At 40.8% G+C, this 22,088-nt stretch overlaps 1 protein-coding gene across 2 annotated transcripts in view; it reads left to right on the top strand.

Moving 5' to 3' along the window:
* The first annotated feature begins 747 nt into the window (after window positions 1-747).
* The window catches only part of LOC120034655 (KAT8 regulatory NSL complex subunit 1-like), a 73,635-nt gene continuing 52,294 nt past the window's right edge, over window positions 748-22,088 (top strand). The window contains exon 1 of one of the 2 annotated variants that reach the window (XM_038981254.1): window positions 748-854. The gene's annotated coding sequence lies outside the window, so the exon portion shown is untranslated. Of the gene's footprint in view, window positions 855-2,677; window positions 3,093-22,088 lie in introns of those variants that run through there. The other variant, XM_038981246.1, reaches the window with a different exon arrangement.

Here is a 22,088-nt window from a genome sequence, read left to right on the forward strand (position 1 = left end):
GCTAGCTATTAGCTAGCCAACATATTTGATTATGGGCTACAGCCCGTTTCCACAAAATCAGTTACGCTAACAGAGTATTGAGTCTCAAATGAATACACTTTTTGTTCTTCATTTAGAAGACTGTGGAAGATTGTGTCCTAGTCTAGTGTTACTGTAGCTGCACGTAAATCTTCACCAAAATTCAACAAGATAACTTGCAGAATAATTTTTGAATATGGCACAATGCCAGGTCATAATATAAATATATTTGGATTGTCATACATACTCAGAACAACAAAAATCAATCACTTAATGTTCTGTACCATTAGTGTTTTTCGACATTCTTTGTAGTGGCCATGCCAAGTAGGTCTATGTCAGTCATGATTTATAGGTATATTATTGATTTATAATGCAATTTCTTTGTATGTACAGGTACCTTGGACAAAGAAGTGGAGGAATTACCTTGTGGAAGTTACAGTGCATTTGAAAAATATTCAGACCCCTTCACTTTTTCCACCTTTTGTTACGTTACAGCCTTATTATAAAATGTATTAAATCATTTTCCCCCCTCATCAATCTACACACAATATCCCATAATGATGAAGTGAAAACAGGTTTTTAGAAATGTTTGCAAATGTATATATTTTTTTGTAAAGAATAGGGTTTCTAAAAGCCTGTTTTTGCTTAGTCATTATGGATTATTGTGTGTAGATTGATGAGGGTGAAAAAACAATTTCATCCATTTTAGAATAAGGCTGTAACGCAACAAAATGTGGAAAAAGTGAAGGGATCTGAATGCACTGTACCTGGAAGACACAGTGGATATTTTTAACCTAAGGATGGATTTGGTTGGAGGTGAGCTTTGCTATTGCAAGGTATGTATACACAACACATGTGTTACATGATACAGTATTGATCATGTGTCATCATCATGCATAGAGTTATTACATGCACAGTGCTTGGTTTTAATAACTTTGGACAGATTGCCAAAGTGCATTGTTCCATAAATGACTATGGTTGACATTTAACTATAATCTGAAATGATGTATCACTCCAATATTGTGTCACTGTCTGGCATAGCAACCTAAAGACTGTTACAGAAATAAGTTGCGGGAGTCATATGCTGACACAGGTGGAGGAGTGGTTTATCCAATATAGGGGGCGTTAACTCTACTAAATACCACTAGATGGCGGAATAGTGTTTATTGTCATCTGAAACTGTAAGCATTTTTATGTTTGCCTAATGAAAGGAACTGGATTTCTAAGTAATATAGTGAAGGATTGCAATTAGATTACCCTAGAGGTTACAGGACCATCCTTTGCCTATATAGAGCTCGCCAGCTTGAAGTCCTAAAAACCGTAAATGAGTAACCTCTGGTTCATTCAGCCATTCCTATTTGGAAAGAATAAAGTTTTGGGACAAACGCAGAAAATAAGGTCTGAGGTTAACACAGGCTTAGGAGATCTTATAAGTTTTGTTCTATGATATAATACCAGTCAGTTAACATGACCTTTATGAATTAGGAAGCCTTTTATGTGTTTTTTTTTTAAATTACATAAATGCTTCAAAATTCACAAAAAGTGACGTTAGCTGATAAAGATTTTCATAGAACAAAACGTACACGATCTCCTAAGCCTGTGTTTACCACATACCCCATTTCTGCATTTATCCTAAAACCCTACAAAACTCATAGGCTTTGTCCAACGAACCATGGCAGAGTTAGTGCCTACAAAAAGACGCCATTACTATTGCTCTCTATTGGTTACAGTTACACGCATTGCCTATCTGTTACCTTTAGATCTGCACACAAAAATGGTACAGGGCCAGGGGAAGTGTTTTTTGTCTTCTTCATATTGGGCTTTGTTGAGAAGGCAGGGACACAGTTCAGGGGTGTATTCATTGTGTCTTGCAACAGAAGCCGTTTACTGTTTTAGAACCAAACAGAACGATACGGACCTAACTGATTTTTTTTTCATTTGGAGTTAACAATTTCTTTTGCAACAGACAAAACTTTTGCAACAGAATCAGCTGTGTTGCCCATCTGTGCCCTCTGTTGCATTGAAGAAATGGAAATAGTGTTGTGTTCTTTGGTTCCCCCTGGCCTTACATTAGAATTCTATGCAACACCCTTATATTTCCTCTATGGGGTGAATGGGACACACTCTTTTCACGACACTTAGATACAAGGTGATTTTCGTAGAGAAAATTGTGTCCTAACCTCCTAACTCTTTTCCTAACCTTAACCTCAGTCTCCTGACCTGCTACATTAATTATCCTAACCTGCTATGAAAAAGTCACTTCGGTATCGAATTGGTGTGAAAAGAGTGTTTCCCATTGGGGAATGCTATCATAACATTGCAGGGTAGTATCATAGATATTTATAACTAACCGTGTGTCCTGGTTATGAACCCATAACCATTCACTTTCTCCAATCCTTTAGAACCACGTTTTGATTTAGGGTTATAATGAAACTGGATCCATTCCGGCTCTTGCGTGACATGTAATAACTGCAAGTCACGATTTAATTGAGCCATGATGGAAGACACAGCAACCCAGTTTCAGTCATGTAGAAAATGGAACGCTTGACTTTGGCTCCCTCTAGCGGAGACAGGCTGAAGTTCCACTAGTGGCGAGTATGAGGAATGTCTCCCGCCGCGGTTTTGCTCTCGGGTTCTGTTTGTCAGACTTGAAATCCGAGGGAGAGGAGCGAGCCGCCATTTTCTGTGTGACGCTCTCCCTAAAACGGCAACAATAAAAACGGATTGCCGGGGAAAATACATAACAAATCGTCGATAAATGGCGTTGGGAAATATGACAAGACCAATTCGAATTCAACCGCCTTTGAAATAAACTAGATTGAGCATTAATAATTGCAGCGAGAGAGAAAGAAGAGAGCAAGCTGACTCGGTTCCTCAAGTACTCGTTGTTTCGCCCATTTCGTGATTTCGGGAGTAACACGGGGTTACCCAATTTGGATCGCACGAGACGGATTTTGTGAAGAGGCATTCTCGAATTATTTGTTTTTCAACATATTTTGTTTCCTTGATGAAATTACTATCAACGTGCGGGATTTGTTTCTAAAAAATTTACCGGATCGGCTCCTCATCACGTGGTAGGTTCCTCATTTTTCTTTGTTACTTTTAACTCCGTAGTAAAAAATAACTTTGAAATGTTGCAACATCATTTAGCATTTAACTTGTTTGGTAACCTGCACACCGGCCATCTCGCATTTATAATAATGCTCAACCATTTTTTTGTGTGATTTTTATGTTGCATAGCTGGGTCTACCTTCCTTTGAAATCCAAGTTCTAGCTATAGACAGTGTAGGTAACGTTAGGTTTGTTACTCTTACTGCATTCGCTGTAGCTGAACGTTCTGCTGCCAAGGGTACACCATTATAGTAATCTACAGCTAGCCAGTGAACATGAGCCATGACATTCTTAAATTCTGGGAGAGTGCGAGGGAAAATACAGTTGGCCAGACATAATCGTAAAACATTGATATTAGTATTTAACTGTAACGTTACCAGCTACAATTGTGTCAATGTCAAGCCTTGTTCACCGAAGCGCTTGATTGTGTATCCAAATTACCCCTAGTCAGTCTACTAACATACTTATATAAATATATTTAGGCCGTTTAAAAACGTAGTTTGCAAGCTTACTGTATTGCCCACGATATAATGCATCTCTGCGCCACCGCATTCTAAACTTAATCGTGCATAATATACACACCCAAGCAATTCTATCGAATGATCGCAATCGTGCGAGAGAGGAACCATTTTCGCAATCCTTAAACGTTAACCTAGAAAATGCATTGTCGCATAGATTACATTATAATTTTGGATACATTTCCAATTGAGTAATTTATGGCGAGGTTTACATAATGGGGCAGCCACTGGCAGTTGCAGGCGCCACGTTTTCCACAAATTGTTTCATAAAAATAATTTCCTTTAGCAGAAACCAAGCTAGTTTGCTAAATAATTGTAACATTTCAATTTTGCCTAAATTGTGACTTAGCGATATACACAAGGCCGCTAGAAAAAAAACAAGGAACAATATAATCATTGTATTCAATATCAAAACATCAAGGTTTTGCCATGCCATGATCTCAACCGTCTCCTATGTGCTTGTATACGGTCTAACGTCAGTGCAGGTATTGTAATTTTGTCCCATCCCATTATCAACCAGGAGCTGTGTTCATGTGAATCCCTTTAATTGCACACTAACCTGCTCAACCCCTGGTTAGTGTGTTACACATCTGTAGTTTTCTGTTATATAATGTGTTAAGTTGCATATCCTTGCATCATATGTGATCTCAGCACTACAATGCTGTCATTTTCTGATGTGTGAACTTCCTCCAAGATCGAATAATCTCACTAATGTTCATCTTGTGGGGAGGGGGGAGTTTATCTTCCTGATTGTTTGCTGTCATTATGGGTGGGTACAGTACATTCTTGGTGTAGCTGAGCTAGTGAGGCCTTGACTGTTGTGCTCTGCTGCTGTACTGGGGCCTTTGCAGTTTGCAAATCCACTGACTGAATTTCAAGAGAGATCAGGGTCTGGCTGACATGTGCTTTTTGGGAAATGGTTTCAGGAGGTTAAATACACATAAACAGGACTAGCCCTGAGTGTGGAGCGTAGAGAGAAAAAAGCCTACTGATTGCACATATTGGCCAGACAGGGTGACCTCCCCCACGACCCTGTCCCCATTGCAGCCCATGTGTTGGAGTCAAAGAGACGTTTTATGAATAGAGGGTGATGAGCACCTCGCCTGCTGCTGCATTGGACTGATGGCACCGCTAGCTCAGGCCTGGCTCCATGTTATACCCAATTTAATGGAGAGCTGTTCACTCAGATTACATGGCCCCTCCCTAGCCTGTTTGATATGGTGTAGGAATATGCTGCTGAAAGTGTGAGTCCTTTCACTGCCTGTTTTCACTCCTCTTATTTGTTTTGATAAGCCACACAATTGACAAAGACCCCAACCCCCTCCATTGACCCTTTAGATCTGGGTGGAATCCTATCAGCCTTTTTCGAGACGTGTGGTATTGAAGCAACCGTAGGAGGAGGCTAACACAACAAGTATCTAGTTTATGAATTTGGAAGCCGTTGGTTGACTCAGGGGAGGGTACTCAATAACGTGAATGGAAAACAGCATGGATTCAAGCCACTTAGCTTTTGTCCTTCCCAGCAATGATAACGGTTCCCCACTTTAATCAGTTTACCAGGGCTTTCCACTCCAAGAAAATTGGCTCATTGTTGCAAATGTTAGATACTGCCAGTGCCAACCAAAAGTATGAAAATATTGTGGTTTGCTGGTTGCATTTTAAGTAGGAAATGTTACGTAATACCATATTGTGAACAGAAATAGTCCTCTTGTAAGTTATTAAAAAGGTATGTGTATACATTTTTGGCCTTGATTTAGGCTATCCTAGCACCTAGCCACTTAGAGCATATAGCAATTTCCTCAGCCTATATTCTAGATCCTTCTGTCCTAATTTTGCATCTAACCAATCAATATAGAAGCAGAGTTACCAGGAAACAACCAATAGAGGTATGGCTGGTTACTGCTGTAGGCTACATACCATAATGTGCATTAAGCAACATCTGTTTCTCTGGTTAGGCCAAAATGTAGGCTTATTTCTGATGATTATGCAAATCTATATGTACAGATCTGCAGTGTGTTTTCATAGGCGCACTGGGTTTGGGATTTTATCCTGTCAGACAATTGACTTGGAGAGATGAAAGCAGAGCCTGTTGGTATTACTGATGTTATTACTTGGTATTGTTCAGAACCCCTCAGACGGTTAATGTCTGGCTTCTCTGAAGACTTCAGCTCGTGATGAATAATCTGTTCCAGTCAGACACACTTGAAATCAGTCTGAGCAATCACAGCTTTATTCATACATCTAAATTATTTGCTCTTTTGGGTTTCTGTAGAAGTAGTTGTTTTCGCTTGTGTTTTTGGGTTGCAGGTATTGTACACCTTGCTTTGGCATATACTTGAGCTGTTGCTTATATGGAAACACACACTAGTCTCTTTCCTGGAATACTGACTGGAGAAAGAGCTGAAGGGTGACATTTGGCTCACTAAAACAACGTCTTTGCTGGTTGTTTTGATAGTTCAAGCCTAGTCTGCCAAGTACACTCAGATGCACACACCCTCCAGTTTCATGACCTCAAGCCAACATCTCCCTCCTTCCACCTCAATCCATCTCTTCCCCCATCTCAAACCAAGGGGCAGTGCCTCCCTCTGAACTTAACCTTGCTCGGAACACACCTGAAACAATCCCTTTGTTCAAACTCTCCTCCCAGAATGCTCCATTCCTGAAAATCTTTTACCTATTATTTTTTCCCCTCCCTCCACCTCACATAAGAGAAACATGGACCAGCCAGCCAGGTGGGAGAAGCAGGAAAAATATATCAACCCCACTCAACAAGGGAGGAAAAAGGCAAACCATGTACATGGCCTGAAGAGAAACCAGAGGTGCAAATGACTTAAATTCCCAAATAAACTTTGATTTAAAAAGGGAGGGGGAAAAAAGATGGGCTAAGAACAAGGGCAATGGGCTAATTTACCAGACTCCTGCCTGGACTTGTCATGGCTTAGTAGGATGTTAAAAGTTAAAGGCCAAAGTGTTTCACCCCTCCAGGCCTAACTTCAGACAAGTAAGTTTCCCAGACCCTAGAGGTCAGGACAGGGTTGAGAGGAAGCCTGACCATTGGTAGGCTCTGTAGGGAGTGGCTTGACTGACACACTGGCCCCCATTCACTCCTGTGCTGAAGCCACCAAACCAGTCTGGAAGTGGAACCATATGCATCACATATCATTGGGTGAATTGGGGAGCACAGAAACACACCATAGGTTTGCTGGTTCCTCAGAGTTTTACTTCTGTCTATGCCAGTTAGCCTATTCAGACACTGGCTTTTGTTTTTGTGTGTTTTTAAACCCTACAGTCAACTAATTGCCCCAGCTGGGAGTACCTGAGACAGCTGGCTGAAATCTAGACCCAACTGTTTCCCCCTGTTTACTATGGTGTATTTCAGCTTTTTTTCCTTCTCATGGAGAAACCTGAACGATTAAGAGACTTCAAAGGCAGAAACCACTGGCATAGTGTTTACACAACCAGGTGCGCTGTACCGTGTATGAGGAGAGGAGTGAGTATACCCACGGGTTGAACCCGACCTATAGTCTAAAGTTCAGTGTGCTGTGGCCTGTGCTCCCTGATGGCCTAATGGCCCAATTAAAAGTGCAGAGGTGCACATGCCTCTCTTCCTCTCTGGGTCATTCCGTATGATTTCAATCACTTTTTGACTACACCCCTTTTGATTTGAACAAAAATGTATGTAGGCCAGGTTATTTGCCCATGGTAGATATGGCCAAAAGATCATACCATGGTATGAAAAAAATGTGGATGGTATTTGACAGTATTTAATATTTTTTGAATAATACAAGTTCGAAATTTGCTTTCTGGGTATTGTGTGGCCCAAGGATAGCAACACATACATTCTAAGTGATATTATTGTTTTATACTGTTCAATTAAGCCCAAAATAATTTTATGCAATTCCTGCACTCATTTGAGATCGTTTCCACACTGCCACGTAGTGCTGCACAATATGGGCAAACAATTTAGGCCTTATTTTTAACCCAATGTTACAATTGCGATTTGACTTGTGACTTAGAGCAAAACACTTGGGTGAACTGTTGGAATTGTGGAAATTCTAATTCTGTAGTTAGAATATAGTAGTGGGCACTTGGAATACAGTGTATTGACATGACAACTAATGAAAATACCAGGGAGTAGTTATTGTGACCGGGTAGGAACCTAAGTGTTTAAACATTCTATAATCTTTGCCTACATTGAATGTTTTCTCTTAACATATTCTTGCTTTGCATATTCTTCTTTGATTTGGCTGATACTGTTGCACAAACAACATGCTGATTTAGGTCTACACCATCACTGGTATTATCAGGCTGTATAGTTAGTTACGTTTGCTCTGACTCAGTACATTTATCAGCTAGTTAGCGATTAGCATTAGCAGCTAACCAGATTTAGGCCCAACTTGCTAAGGAAAGACAAACTAGCTGTTTGCAGATGTAAGAAACACAAACTAATAGTGTAATTATAGAACACTAGGGGATTTATATTAAGGACCGAAGTGAAAACCGTATCGTTGTCATCAACACTGTTGCACGCGCTGCATTGACCATGCAGACTGAACGCAAGTGTCTCGACGTTGAGGAACAACAAATGTGCTCCTTGAGTGACAGAGGGCGGGGCTAGGCCTGTGTGGAAAGCAGCATTGAGAGCGAGCTGAGAGAGATTACTGAAGTAGCGACGTAAACAATAAAAATGAACGTTACACAAGGCGTATCGCATTTAACAAACCAAACATTCAAATACCATTTATAGAAGGTAAAGTAAAAACCCAAACCTGTCTGCATCAATAACGGTATATCGTAAAATACAGTATACTGCCCAGCCCTAGGTAGAAGTGGTCAGAAAGTATATTTTTGGACCCGAATGGCAAAACACTCAGGAGATAGAGGTGCTCAAAGTTGACCCATTTTGCATACCCCACCCTACTGTAAGACACCCAATGGTTGAGCTTTATTTATTGTGGAAGAAAGTGTTTTCATTAAATTTGCTTCTTTTTTCTTTAAACATTTAACATCAATTATCTAAAAACGCGTAAACTCAGATTTTATTTCATTTTAGCATATTTTGTAGTTTAGACCCACCCTGTATTCAAGAGTATGCTGTGTCTCAACTGATGGCAGGCACGACATCAACATCTCAGATGATGAATTGTTAGATACTACTGCACTGTTGGGGCTAGGAACACAAGCCTTTTGCAACACCCAAAATAATATGTGTATGTGACCAATAACATTTTATTTTATTTAAAAATAAGTTTGAGGCAACAGCGTAAGAAAAAATGGTGGGGGGAAATCGCAGTTATGCTAATCGTCGTTCAATGTAAAACAAAAAAAAACAATTAACCGTTTCTACCATTTGGCAAATATGGATGGAAAGTATTTTACCTACACACACACAGGCGTGCGTAGACACGCACACACACCAGAGTATGTGAGCGGAGCGAGGAGCTGAGCGTTTCCAATTTGACTGGAGCTTGGAGCGAGATTCCCATAGGCTAGCGCGTCGGCCTTCTCGCCCGCTCCAATTTCGCTCCAGTAGCGCCCCACCCCAGCTTGCATTTGTAGTCTACTTGTGTGCTGCTCTAGCCCCTTGCTTTATCTACTGTCATGGAGTTTGCTAAATATTTTCATAAAGAAACTAATAAAACACGGGGGCTAAATCAAGGTGACTTATAAAGATGAGGACCAAGGCCAAAAGAGGGAGTGTCCACAACTCAATTGTCATTGTGGAATCTGAAAATGCACTTATCCCAAAAGTATGATGGTGTATTACTATGTGCACATGCTAAAAGAAAGGAATGTGGTGGGTAGATAACGGAGTGTGTCATTGTAGCGAAGTATTTCTAAACAAAAAATCTGATGGTTAAACGTTTCATTAATTTTCGTTATCTTTACAATAGGCCATAATAGATTTTGGCCCAATAGGCCTGGCATATTCCCACGTTCAATTAGCTTTCTGTTTTGATAAACATCAACTGCATCTCTGCCCAACCTGGTAAGTGGCCAAAAGGGTGTTTAGCATCCCCAGTGCCTCTGTAAGTGTAGAGGGTGTTCTCCACTGCTGGCCAGTTCTCCAGGCACCATCACATGAGCCTGACGCCACAGACTGGCCAAACTTGTGTTTCAAAAAAGGAATTCAAAGTTACTGAGAATTTTTCCTTTAATTTGTATTTAATTCTAAGTAAGTCCCAGCCTATATGTGCAATTTATAGACTATAATGATTTAATACAACGCAATGTTTAAATGCTGAGAGCTTTATGTCCCTACCAGCCTGTTGTGTCACTCTCGCAAATGCTTCACAGTGTATGTCTTTGTAGGCTATAGCCTTGAAATAATTGAAATCATATAGCGTAAATAATTCATTTTCATTCCTTAGCTTTCCTGTCTGGGTCCTGACCTATTTAGTGTTTTATATGCTGTTTTAATACAACATGTAGCCTATTTTAAATGATGTTCGCTTCTTACATTCACCTTTTCATGTTTATTCAAACACTTTTCATTCAAATCCATATGGTTTGGTTTCAATACTTAAAAACCAATTGGTAGATCCAGAAGGGAAAAAAATAGATGGGTGTTGGTTAAATTGTGATTTTAATGAATGGAGCAGAGTTTTATTTTTATTTTTTCGTTAGCGCGGAGTGTTTTTTAGCAGAGCTGTAGGAAAGCACATGAAGCCTTGCGCACCACTCCATGAGATTCCAACAGCTGAACTACTCTCACATGCTCTGACACACACACAAACACACACATCACACACAGGCCTATGCATGGACACACACACAGTCATTATGGGAACTTTGATCCGGACACATTAACTGCAGCATGTCGGAGAAATCCTTATCGCATTCAAGGACTGGGTTTAACGTGAGTTAGTGGATGGTTCCCACGGATGGCAGCGATAAAGGTTATGACCTTCAGCTGCAATACAAGTAGCTGGAGAGTCTGATGGATTTACCTGGTACTGGACCAGGTGAGGGAGAACCATTTGATGCTTCTGTCAATAGGTAGAATATTGTTTTGTTGTAAAAATAGCATTTTGATTATGATTGGTAATGTTTTCGACCAACATTAGACCTTTATGCTTAACCATCATCAATGGTAAATATAGTATATTGTGTTATGACAAAATTACTAGCCTGTTTTCCTAATTTAAACCTTTTTAGCACAGCCTAAAAACAGCCTCTTTCCTCTGTACTGGAGGTTGATCCATTTCAGGGTTTACTGGTGCTGCCTCTGCGATGGCTGCTTCCACCGAAGAATAGCCACATTTTAATTACCTCTTTGCATTGTTCAGAATAGGGCGACGGGTGTAGAATAAGCATCATGACTTGGTGGGAGCGGCCTCATCAGAATAAGGTGATCGTGTGAAATACGCATCATCGCGGGCCATGTCCTAAACAAAGCCTGCGTTTGGTTGGACAGGGTATCGCTGGGTGGGTGGTGCTTCTTATATGCCTGCAACTGGTTAGACTGGGAGGGTTGGTCTTAAAGGGCTCTGTAACAGGAGTCCTGTTTCCAACGCTCCGCACACCGCCATGCCTGGCGAGCAATATGGCTCAGGGTTGTCCATGAGAATATTGATTTCTTCGTAACAACGTGTGTGTTATAGAGCCACTCTTGCTTGCCTGGTTGTGTAGGTGGAATAAATGTGTCAAATTCAATGGTTCTTTTTTTCAGCGCGTTAATGGGATGTGATAACCACAACAAAAATAAATGAGATGACGCAACCCCATGATCTAGTTTTGAAGGCTGGCCTTTGCAGTGTTTACTTTAAAAACGTAATGTTTTTTAGGCTTTCGATTGATCCAGCGTTGTTTTTCTTCAGGATCATTATTTAGGGACTAGACCGCTCTCTCGTTTAACTCCTGTAGGCTTCTGTTAATTATCTGTCCGAACAAGGCCCTATTGGAGCGAGGTCATCATATGACAGGAGACAGTTTCCATCTTTCCTCTTGTTAGTTTATGCCCTCAGAATAACTGGATGAGGCTGGAGAGTGGAGGACATATGTTTGACAGCCTAACATGTGCTTTTGAGTCGAAATGAAGGAGATGAGATGTGAGCTGTCCTCTTTCCCACCTTCTCTTCAGTCTGTGATTGACAGTCTGATTGGTCCCCTGCAGGAGGTCTCTCAAAGGTCACGGCTGTGACAGCTCTTTGTCTTTGTAGCCCCAGCAGTTAATGGCTCAATCACTAAACTACAGTACCAAAAACTACTCAGCTTTTCAACATGGCTATTTCAAGACTTCCTGATATTGTTCAAAACTTTTTAGGCTTATGAATGTCATAGTAGTAGGGTACTTTCATAACATCATATTTTATAAGTAAATAACACTAATACAAAAATGTTATTGTGTGTGTGACCAGCTTTGATAGATCTTTAAGCTAGCCTTTATTGGCTTTTCCTGGATATGTGCCAGTACCTTTGACCACGTTACATCAGCCACATATCTGCACTTTCTTCCATGTTTATTTGCCTTATAACCCCCCCCCCCCCCCCCCCCCCGTTCTTGCATAGTTCTCTTCTGACGCTTGTTATGAAATCTTCAAGTGGAAAAAATAAACAGATTGCAGTTAGTATTAACCACTAGACCTGTCTTTTTCAATAGACAATGCTGTCCATTGTTTTGAAATATTTGATATTTTTATCTGAAGCAGGCCATGGAGGCCAAAACAATGGCTGCATCCCAAATGGTGCCCTATATAGTGCACTACTTTTGACCAGATCTCTACGGGGAACTGGTCGAAGTATGTACACTATATAATGAATAGGGTGCCATTTGATACGCTGCCAATATTTAATTCCGTTCATATCAGTTTAGGTCACCGGGACAAGCAACTTGACTTAAAGGACGTTAAAAAATAAAAATAATAGTAATAATAATAATTACATTGTTGTTACAACAAACATTTATTGCCAGTGCCTGAATATGAACTTTCTGAATATGATTTTTTTTTTTATCTGAACACAGCCACTTAGATTTTATACCAGCCATGTTTTTCGCCATAATTACACACACTAAAATATATATTATAATAAATGGATTACAAGTAAGACATGGTGTGTTATATTGCGTGTTTTTATTGTATGTTTTGTGACCTGAGTCTTTTAACCAGAATATCAGCTGCCCCTTCAAGGGTGGGAGGTTACTGTGGCAACGAGGGCACTCGGCAGAATCTGATTAGTAGCCATTTGGTCTTTCCTGAGGCAAACTCGAACATTGAAAAACAACCTATCCACAAAACACAAAAGACAAAGACTCACTTTTAGTAGACTTAAATAAATTACTGTAGCTTTTATGCCTGTACGCAGCTTTAACATTTATTTTTATCTTCAGCACTTCAATCACAGTGCGCACAGCTCCCCAGCCAGGTAGTTGCTGCTTGTCACACAAGGTGGGATATATATTGAAGTAATAAGGCCCGAGGGGTGTGCTATATCGCCAATATACCACGGCTAAGGGCTGTTCTTACGCACGATGCAACGCAGAGTGCCTGGGTACAGCCCTTAGCCATGGTATATTGGCCATATATCACAAACCCCCGAGGTGCCTTATTGCTATTATGAACTGCTTACCAAAGGAATTAGAGCAGTAAAAATAAGTGTTTTGTCATACCTGTGGTATACGGTCTGACACACCACGGCTGTCAGCCAATCAGCATTCAGGGCTTAAACCACCCAGTTTATAATATAGGATACAATTGAAGTCGGAAGTTTACATACACCTTAGCCAAATACATTTAAACTTTTTTCACAATTCCTTGAAATTCCAGAAAATGATGTCATGGCTTTAGAAGCTTCTGATAGGCAAATTGACATCATTTGAGGTGTACCTGTGGATGTATTTCAAGGCCTACCTTCAAACTCAGTGCCTCTGTTTGACATCATGGGGAAAAAATCTAAAGAAATCAACTAAGACCTCAGAAAAATCTGGTTCATCCTTGGAAATTGCTCCCAAACGCCTGAAGGTACCACGTTCATATGTACAAACAATAGTACGCAAGTATAAACACCATGGGACCACGCAGCCGTCATACCGCTCAGGAAGTTAAAACTTGGTCGCAAATGGGTCTTCCAAATGGGCAATGACCTCAAGCATACTTCCAAAGTTGTTGCAAAATGGCTTAAGGACCACAAAGTCAAGCTATTGGAGTGGCCATCACAAAGCCCTGACCTCAGTCCTATAGAACATTTGTGGGCAGAACTGAAAAAGCGTGTTCGAGCAAGGAGGCCCACAAACCAAACTCAATTACACCAGCACTGACAGGAGGAATGGGCCAAAATTCACCCAACTTATTTGGCAATGCTACCAAATACTAATTGAGTGTATGTAAACTTCTGACCCACTGGGAATGTGTTGAAATAAAAGCTGAAATGAATCACTCTACTATTATTCTGACATTTCACATTTTTTAAATAAAGTGGTGATCCTAACTGACCTAAGACAGAAATTTTACTAGGATTAAATGTCAGGAATTGTGAAAAACTGAGTTTAAATGTATTTGGCTAAGGTGTATGTTAACTTATGACTTCAACTGTATATGTATCTTTACTGTACGCTGCTCTTCACACTTGTAAACATAAACGTCTATGGTTGGTTCAAATTTGGTCGGCACATCCAATCATGGTTCTCTATGAATGGCCCAAATCAAGGCCGGACCGCAACAAAAATACATATCTGCGGACCTTGAAATTAAACCTATCCAGACCGTTCCAAGAATGTCTTCTGTGGACGTTGAAAGCAAGGCAGCAATTTCAACTACTTTTCAACTTCCATTGACATCCGGTGTTGGTCGGTGCTCAGATGCGGATTACAGTAAATGGAAAGTGTGGCGTGTGTGAGAGACACCAAGGAAGGCCTACAGCAGCACCTAGATCTTCTGTCACACCTGGGTCCTGACAGTAAGACAACTTCCAAAAAAGGTCCAGTTGCCAGGACCACAAATACACATTCCATCAAGAGCACCACAGATCATTTCCACAAAGCTGTGAACGATCTGAGAGAGAATGGGCGGAATGGCCTTCTATGCCATCAGAAAGAACGACATCCCAATTAGGACCTGTCTAAAAAATACTTTAAGTTATAGAACCCATTGCCCTTCGTGGTTGTGAGGTCTGGGGTCTGCTCACCAACCAAGAATTCACAAAATGGGACAAACACCAAATTGAGACTGCATGCAGAGTCCGGCAAAAAACATCCTTGGTGTACAACATAAAACGCCAAATAATGCATGCAGAGCGGAAGTAGGCCAATACCAACTAATTATCAAAATCCAGGAAAGAGTCAGGAACTTCAACAACCTAAAAGGAAGCGATTCCAAAGCCTTCCATAACAAAGCCATCACTTTCGGAGAGATTAACCCAGAGTAGAGTCCCTTAAGCAAGCTGGTCCTGGGGCTCTGTTCACAAACAGACCCCACAGAGCTCCATTACAGCCACAGCAACACAATTAGACCCAACCAAATCATGAGAAAACAAAAAGGTAATTACTTGACACATTGGAAAGAATTTACCAAAAAACAGAGTAAACTGTTATGCTATTTGGCACTAAAAAGAGTACACAATGGCAGAATACCTGACCACTCTGACTGACCCAAAACTATGGGAAGAGGCACAAATTTCCTTCGGAATACACAGACCCATAAAGATTTTGAAAACCAATCAAATTTTGATTAACTCCCATATATTTTGGGTGAAATACCGCAGTGTGCCATCACAGCAGCAAGATTTATCACCTGTTGCTACAAGAAAAGGGCAACCGGTGAAGAACAAACGCCATTGTAAATACAACCTATATATTTATTTTCCCTTTTGTACATGAACTACTTGCACATTGTTATAACACTGTACATAGCCATATGACGTTTGAAATGTCTCTGTTCCTTTGACACTTGAGTTTACATTTTTAATTGTTTAGTTCACTTTTATTTTATGTGTTTGAGAGACAGAGAGAGCTTTGACCACCAGCCAACAATGAAAATGGTTATGAGTTGAATGTAATAATATGCCAATGGAAGGGAAGACTGGTTTGACTACTATGATTTCCCATTGTAGCCAATTCAATTGCAGTAATTTCTTTACTGATTTTAAGGAAATTCTGTTATCAATTTGGTTAATTTCAAGTTTTAATCACTTAATAATTAAGAAACCAAATAGATATGGTTTCTACCTTTTTACTTATTACTTCTGTGAACTTTCATTATCCTCCCTAATGAGTGAGAGAAATGAGAAAATATGTGGGTTTTTGGTAACGGAATTTCAAGGCACATGCCAATGTTTCTTAAACGAAATGTAAGTGTTGATTTTAGTTGGCAGGGGTCTTTACTAATTCATTATTGTGTTTTTGATATATTTTACATTTCTTTTATTAAGACTTTTCCACCTGTTTTACCAGAAATCAAAGACTTTGCTTATTCCTAATTTTGAGGATGGAAAATGTTTTTTATTTATTTTTTTTAAATCAAAAATATGGACTTAGTTTTCATTTGGAACCAGATTTGACATGAACTTCACATGCTGGTGCTCATGGGTGCTTTTACATGGAAATGACCAGAGGTTAAAAACAGGCTATACTGTATGCAAAGGACGTAGCCTAAGTCACGAGTAAATGTGTGCTGTGAATGTTTCATTGTTTCTCTCTCCTTGTCTCTGACATCACCTTGTGAATAAACATGCTAGAGGTGTCTGGAATGAGTGGTGTGTGTGACTGTGCTCTGTTCCTCCTCCCTATCCCTGATCTACGTCTGAACTGGAACCCTAAGTCCCTATAGGCCGTAGTGCATTACTTTTGACCCTGGTTTCATCGCACATCCTCCAGAATGTTCTCTGTAGTCTAGTTGGTGCCTGGTGTAGAGTGAGGTATTGCTGAGTCATTGCCATAGTCTGATCTCACTTTCTGACACAACAGCCCAAGGGAGGTCACCTTACATTCCAAACCCTCACTGGATCTTTACTCTGCTGGGTTAGTATGAGTGTGACGCTGAGCGACAGCCCAAGTTGTTTCAGCCTACTCGTTTGTGTGTGTGTGTGCGTGCGTGCATATGTGTCTGTGAGCACATGCGTTTGGTCAACATACAATTATTTCCCCCCTTGAATGGGAAAACAGTGTTCTCTTTCCTGATTCCATTCAAACTGTAACATTGTTTGGAGAGTGTAGGACGGGACTTCCCCAGACAGCCTAACTCCCTCATATCTGTCCCTCCCTGCTGCCTCTCAAAGGCTTAAGTTGATTAAATGTTTTTCTATGTAGAGTCACTTGGGAAAGCACCCATTAAGAAACCCTACACAAGAGGTAACTGGCAGCTCTGGTAGACTACGCACCAAGCTGTTCTTGTCACACAGAGTTTTGGGCTATTGGATGAATCTTGTTTGTCCTTCTATGTAACTCGGGCCATATTTGCATAATAATTTTACTATGTACATTCAATTTATGTAACCCTACTTGAATCAAACTGTCATTCACACCCCTGTCCGTTCACCAGGGAATTGTGAACACATACATTTGAGCAGGGAGGGGTTGTACCGTAGCCTACTTGTTTTATACTGTAGTGCTGAGAATGGCGAAAGGATTATTTGATTGAGGTTTGGTGAACTGAGATTGAACCTTGCTGCTGTATTAGTAATGTGCTACTAGCAGGCGGCTGGGTTAGCTCTTCCCTCCACATAGCTTCTGCTTTAGGCAGGCAGGCTAATGTGCGTCCCAAACGTTACCCTACTCCCTATACAGTGCACTGCTTTTGACCAGGGCCCATTAGGGAATAGGGTGCCAGTCGGTGCATATCATGAGAGTTTCACTGTGAATTTCTCTGCTTGAGTTTGTGTGTCTCGACATATTCTGAAGGAACCAAAGTCCAGTTTGACAGAAGAGGCTACACTCTACAGAGCAAGGATCTGACTAGCGATGTGGCAAATTGAACTGTCTTTTTTTATTGGTTTTCCATTAAAATTCTAATAAAAATAATAATATTCCACATCAATTCGCAATGCAGAATAATGGTCCTATTACGTATGTACAGTGCTTGACTTGGGCATGAGCTCACCGGAGCGGAGTACCGGCAGCTCACATTTTCTACTGCTTGAGCTCCTACACATCTTATAGAATATTAGCTCAAAAGTATTGTGGAGCTCCGGCACCTATTCCAGTCCAAGTCAAGCAGTGCATATGTGTGACCGCTAGTCGGGCAATGAGGTTATATATCTACCACAGTTTTTATACATACATATATACATACCCTTGACAGGGCATCGGATACATCATGTTTGTTTGTAAGGGTGCACTACAGCATTTTACTTGTTTGTGAAGTAATGCTTTTTCTGAAGCAGGATTAATGTCTATCTCTAGACAACCAGAACTGTCAATCAAATCTTGAGCTGCCTGCGCGCAGCCTGCTTGCCCGTGCACAGACCACTCTGTCCTGAAAACAAACTACCTCAGTTAAATACAGTGATTTACCAAGACATTTAGTAGAATCGACTTGTAAGGTTTTGTATTTTTGGAATGGAGGAGACTAGTTAGTTGTACTTCCGAGAACACAAACACTCCCATAAACATTCCGTGAACTAGCGAGGGGACTGAGAGGGGAGGGGCACAGTATAGATGGGCGTAGTGCAGGGTTCTGTCTATCTATCGGCAATCAAAAGCGGTATCTCGCAATGGTATGCTGTATTTCGGAATTTCTTGCCTTGCAATGTCTCGTAACTTCAGTAAAACAGGGCTTATCATCAATGAATAGGCTAGGATGTTCTACATGCAACAGGCAGACTGAACACACGCATTATTAGTGAAGAGAAAGAGCAGGCTGCACTGATTTCAATTTTGTGGGGGGTGACTTGGTCAGGAGCTTTTTTTTCACTGTTCAATACTATCGATATTTATTTTCCGGATATTTGCAATAAATAAAAAATTGACCAATCACAATTATACAAAATGCAAACAGCTGGGGTGTAATCATTAGCCAAAACAAGTTGATATTGGACAAAATCAGGTAGGTTCCTCCCCGCTTAGTTACATTTGCTTCCGTTTTGCAACATAATCGGTGTAATAAATAGGTCCCAAACAGTGGTTTCCAGGGTTCTATAGCAGTACTTTTTGGCTAACAGCAGCCTAGGCTAACAGCAACGGTGAAAGAGAAATCTGATGTTTTGCCATCATGTAGCTAATTATGTTTCCCCCAAAAGGTTTTCTGGTGATAATTTTTGTTGTATTGATTTGTGCCAGCAGGCCTTGGACTCGCCATTGGTGTGCGTGCCCATAGGCCAATCGCTATTTGACGTTTGGAAAATAGCATACCGTTGTCAGGGCTGACCGTAGGCCTTAATGCACTATAATAGTAAAATACCTTTTCATGTGAAACGCAACCCATAGCCCATCAGAGTGAAAATGAGCTTGAAAATAAAACCATTATTTTGTAAGTCCTGTAGGCTACATTTACAGTGTACAACTGTAAACAATGACTGTCAACACCACGTTGCGTCTGAAGCAGCAGTAGGTCAATGCGCCGTAAGTAAACACTACATTCTAAAGTTTTTGTTTTATTCAATTAAGCATTTCAAATGTCATAGTACGTCCTTGTGTGTACCAGTGTAAGATGAACAGTATAATTTACATTAAGATTTTTTCATTGTTAAAATAGGCCTAAAAAAGAATCTCCAAAAATTAATACTCAAGTGTTTGAATACTAACCATCCGTTCGGATATCCGGATATTTGATTAACCGTGCCCATCCCTAGAGTAGTGTGTGTGTGTGGGGTAATCATCTGTGTATTTGGTATTATATTAGGATCCCCATTAGCTGTTCCAAAAGCAACAGCTACTCTTCCTGGGCTCCACACAAAATATGAAACATAATACAGAATGACATACAGAACATCATTAGACAAGAACAGCTCAAGGACAACTACATACATTTAATTAAGCATCTATCATTTCCTTCACCTTTTAAATAGGCTTATGTCTTCCCTGGCCTTGCTAGGTGCTGCTATGTCATTGGCTCTGAGCTCTGACTATTGTCTCAGTTGATAGTTGACACAGCTGCACGGTTCTAGTGTCTAGTTTGACATGACTCAATACCAAGCTACAGTAACACTCCTCAGAGACTGTGTGATGCGTGGGTTAACTCATAACCCGCAGTTTCCACGGTTATATCCGTGTCGGTCGGGTTTAGGGTCATGAAATGTTGTGTGGAGGAAGGGCAGGTGGATGGCGGGCGGGTTGAATAAAGAGAAAACAATACCGTAAGTCCATAAATGTATAATTATTCTGCTATTTATAGGCTACATTGAAGTTGCGAAATTGAGAATTGAAAGTAAGGGGGGGGGGGGGGGGGGGGGGGCAGAAAAGTAAGTCTGAACGATTTGGTTATGTGTGGTGATTGTGAGGCGCTATACAAATTCGACAGTCACAAGACGGGGACTTCAAATAGGCCTATGGCACGTCAAGGGAACTGTAGCCTACTGTTCCGATGGATTAAATGGAAACTGAAATCTGGACACCGACTAGGTCTATAACCACACATAGCTTTAATATGAATTCCTGCAGAGTAAGGCATTTCTTGCGGTAAAATAATGCACCAAATGTAGGCTACATTTTTGACTGGGGAACAGGAGTGGAGAAATATGATTTATTTCCTTCAGCATCTTGAGAGAATGCAAATGCGCAGTTAGCACCTCTACAGACGGTATCTTCATCAGCATCATAAAAGCTGATAGTATTTCAGCCACATCAAATATGCATCCAGAAGGAACTGAAATCTTGTCAGAAACATGTTGGGTTGTTTTTAGCAGCTTTCTGTTTCCTTACAATCGGTCAAACTGATGTCATTTGGAAATGTTGCATTTTCTTCCCGGTCCCTAAAAGGTTTTGCTCTGCGAAAGAATCCGAGATGACAGAACTTTACCGACGTCAACTAGATTGAAGCATTCACACTTAGCGATTTTATGATATTCTGGTGAGCAAGGGTTTTAGCGGGTTAGCGGGTGCAGGCCTCTCACTTTATCACAAATAGTCGGGCGGTTGCAGATGGGTGAGGAATTGTCGGCTGTTGCAGGTGAACAAATGGCTGACCCGCGCACCACGTGTGTCCATACAAAAATTAACACCTGGGACCCTGTCCACAACTGGAGTGACTCCATCCCTCCTTTTTAAAGTGGGGCCTTCCACCCCCACCTGACCACTCATCATATGGTAGCAGCAGTACAGATGATGGGTTCAGATTAGCACAGTGGAAGTTGACCCTCTTGCATGTCAAATAAACATACCCCTCCAGAATGTTCTAGAATCTATTCACTACGTAAGCCATCTCCCATCTCCCCACTCAACCAGCAACATGGGGGAGCAGCCTTAGGAAAACAACTCACAAAAGAGCATTTCTGAAAAGTGCTTCCAGAAATGGCTTGAGAGAAAATCAAATGACTTAGGCCTTCCCGTCCCCCTCTTTTACTCTTTCTCTCCCTTACATTTTCCCTCAACTTTGTGAGGAGATATGCCCTAATCTGCATTGCTGTTCAACATTCCCCACCTACCAATCATGCAGAGCCATCCAATTGGTTGCCCTGACTGTCATTCAGCTTCGATTGGTTTTCAGTGTTTTCCTGTCCACTAAGATGTGGTTGGCCAGATGGGGGACAACTTGTTTCCTCACACCTCTCCCCTCCCCCCTACTGCAGCAGCTCCACGTCCCAGCTTGTCCCAGCCCATCCATGGCCGCCACACGCAAGGCATTTTGAGTAAAACATTATCACAAGATTAGGACGAATATAACATATGCCTCTCCTCCCCTCGTCAGTTCGAAGCAGCTGCCCTTATTTTTAAGGTGTTTCTATTTGCATTTTCAGTTTCTTTTTAGGAGCCTCTTGCCTTTCTGCTTGCTAGCGCTGTTGCTTAAAATAGTGCAGCTGTTAAGTAATATTGAATGTAGTGTCATTCAGTGACACAGGTCAATATTTCCTCATTTACTTGGTACTGTTAATAAAACACCCTCCCTGTTGAGAAACATTCAGTATTGCAAAAAATATGTATTTATTTTTTGAGTCAAGTTGAAAAATTAATTTTACATCTAGGAAGTGGGAATAGTTTGAATGCCTGATTTACTCGGTCAAATAGCCCAGTAAATGCTTTGCATTTATCTTGAAGATGAAACATGGACATTGTTTTTGCATTCTAATAAAGTCATAGGCTACACATTTGCGTAAGACAAGCCTACGTGATTCTCTACATTATTGCATCGCTTTACGTTATTGCATTCTTTGTGGACAAATGTTATAAAGCTGAACACAACACTGCCTTTCTTTTGGTGATTTTTAAGCCTAGGCCTAATCTAATAGGAAATGATGGAGCATGTAGCCTATCCTTTTACGCAGCTGCACAGTGTAACCTAACACCTGTGCCATCCATCACCACACCCTTTGGATCTGCAGTGTTACAGCACGGCACCCTTTCAGAACGTAACA

This window comes from Salvelinus namaycush, chromosome 3 (assembly GCF_016432855.1).
Source record: "Salvelinus namaycush isolate Seneca chromosome 3, SaNama_1.0, whole genome shotgun sequence".
NCBI classification, from domain to species: Eukaryota; Metazoa; Chordata; class Actinopteri; order Salmoniformes; family Salmonidae; genus Salvelinus; species Salvelinus namaycush.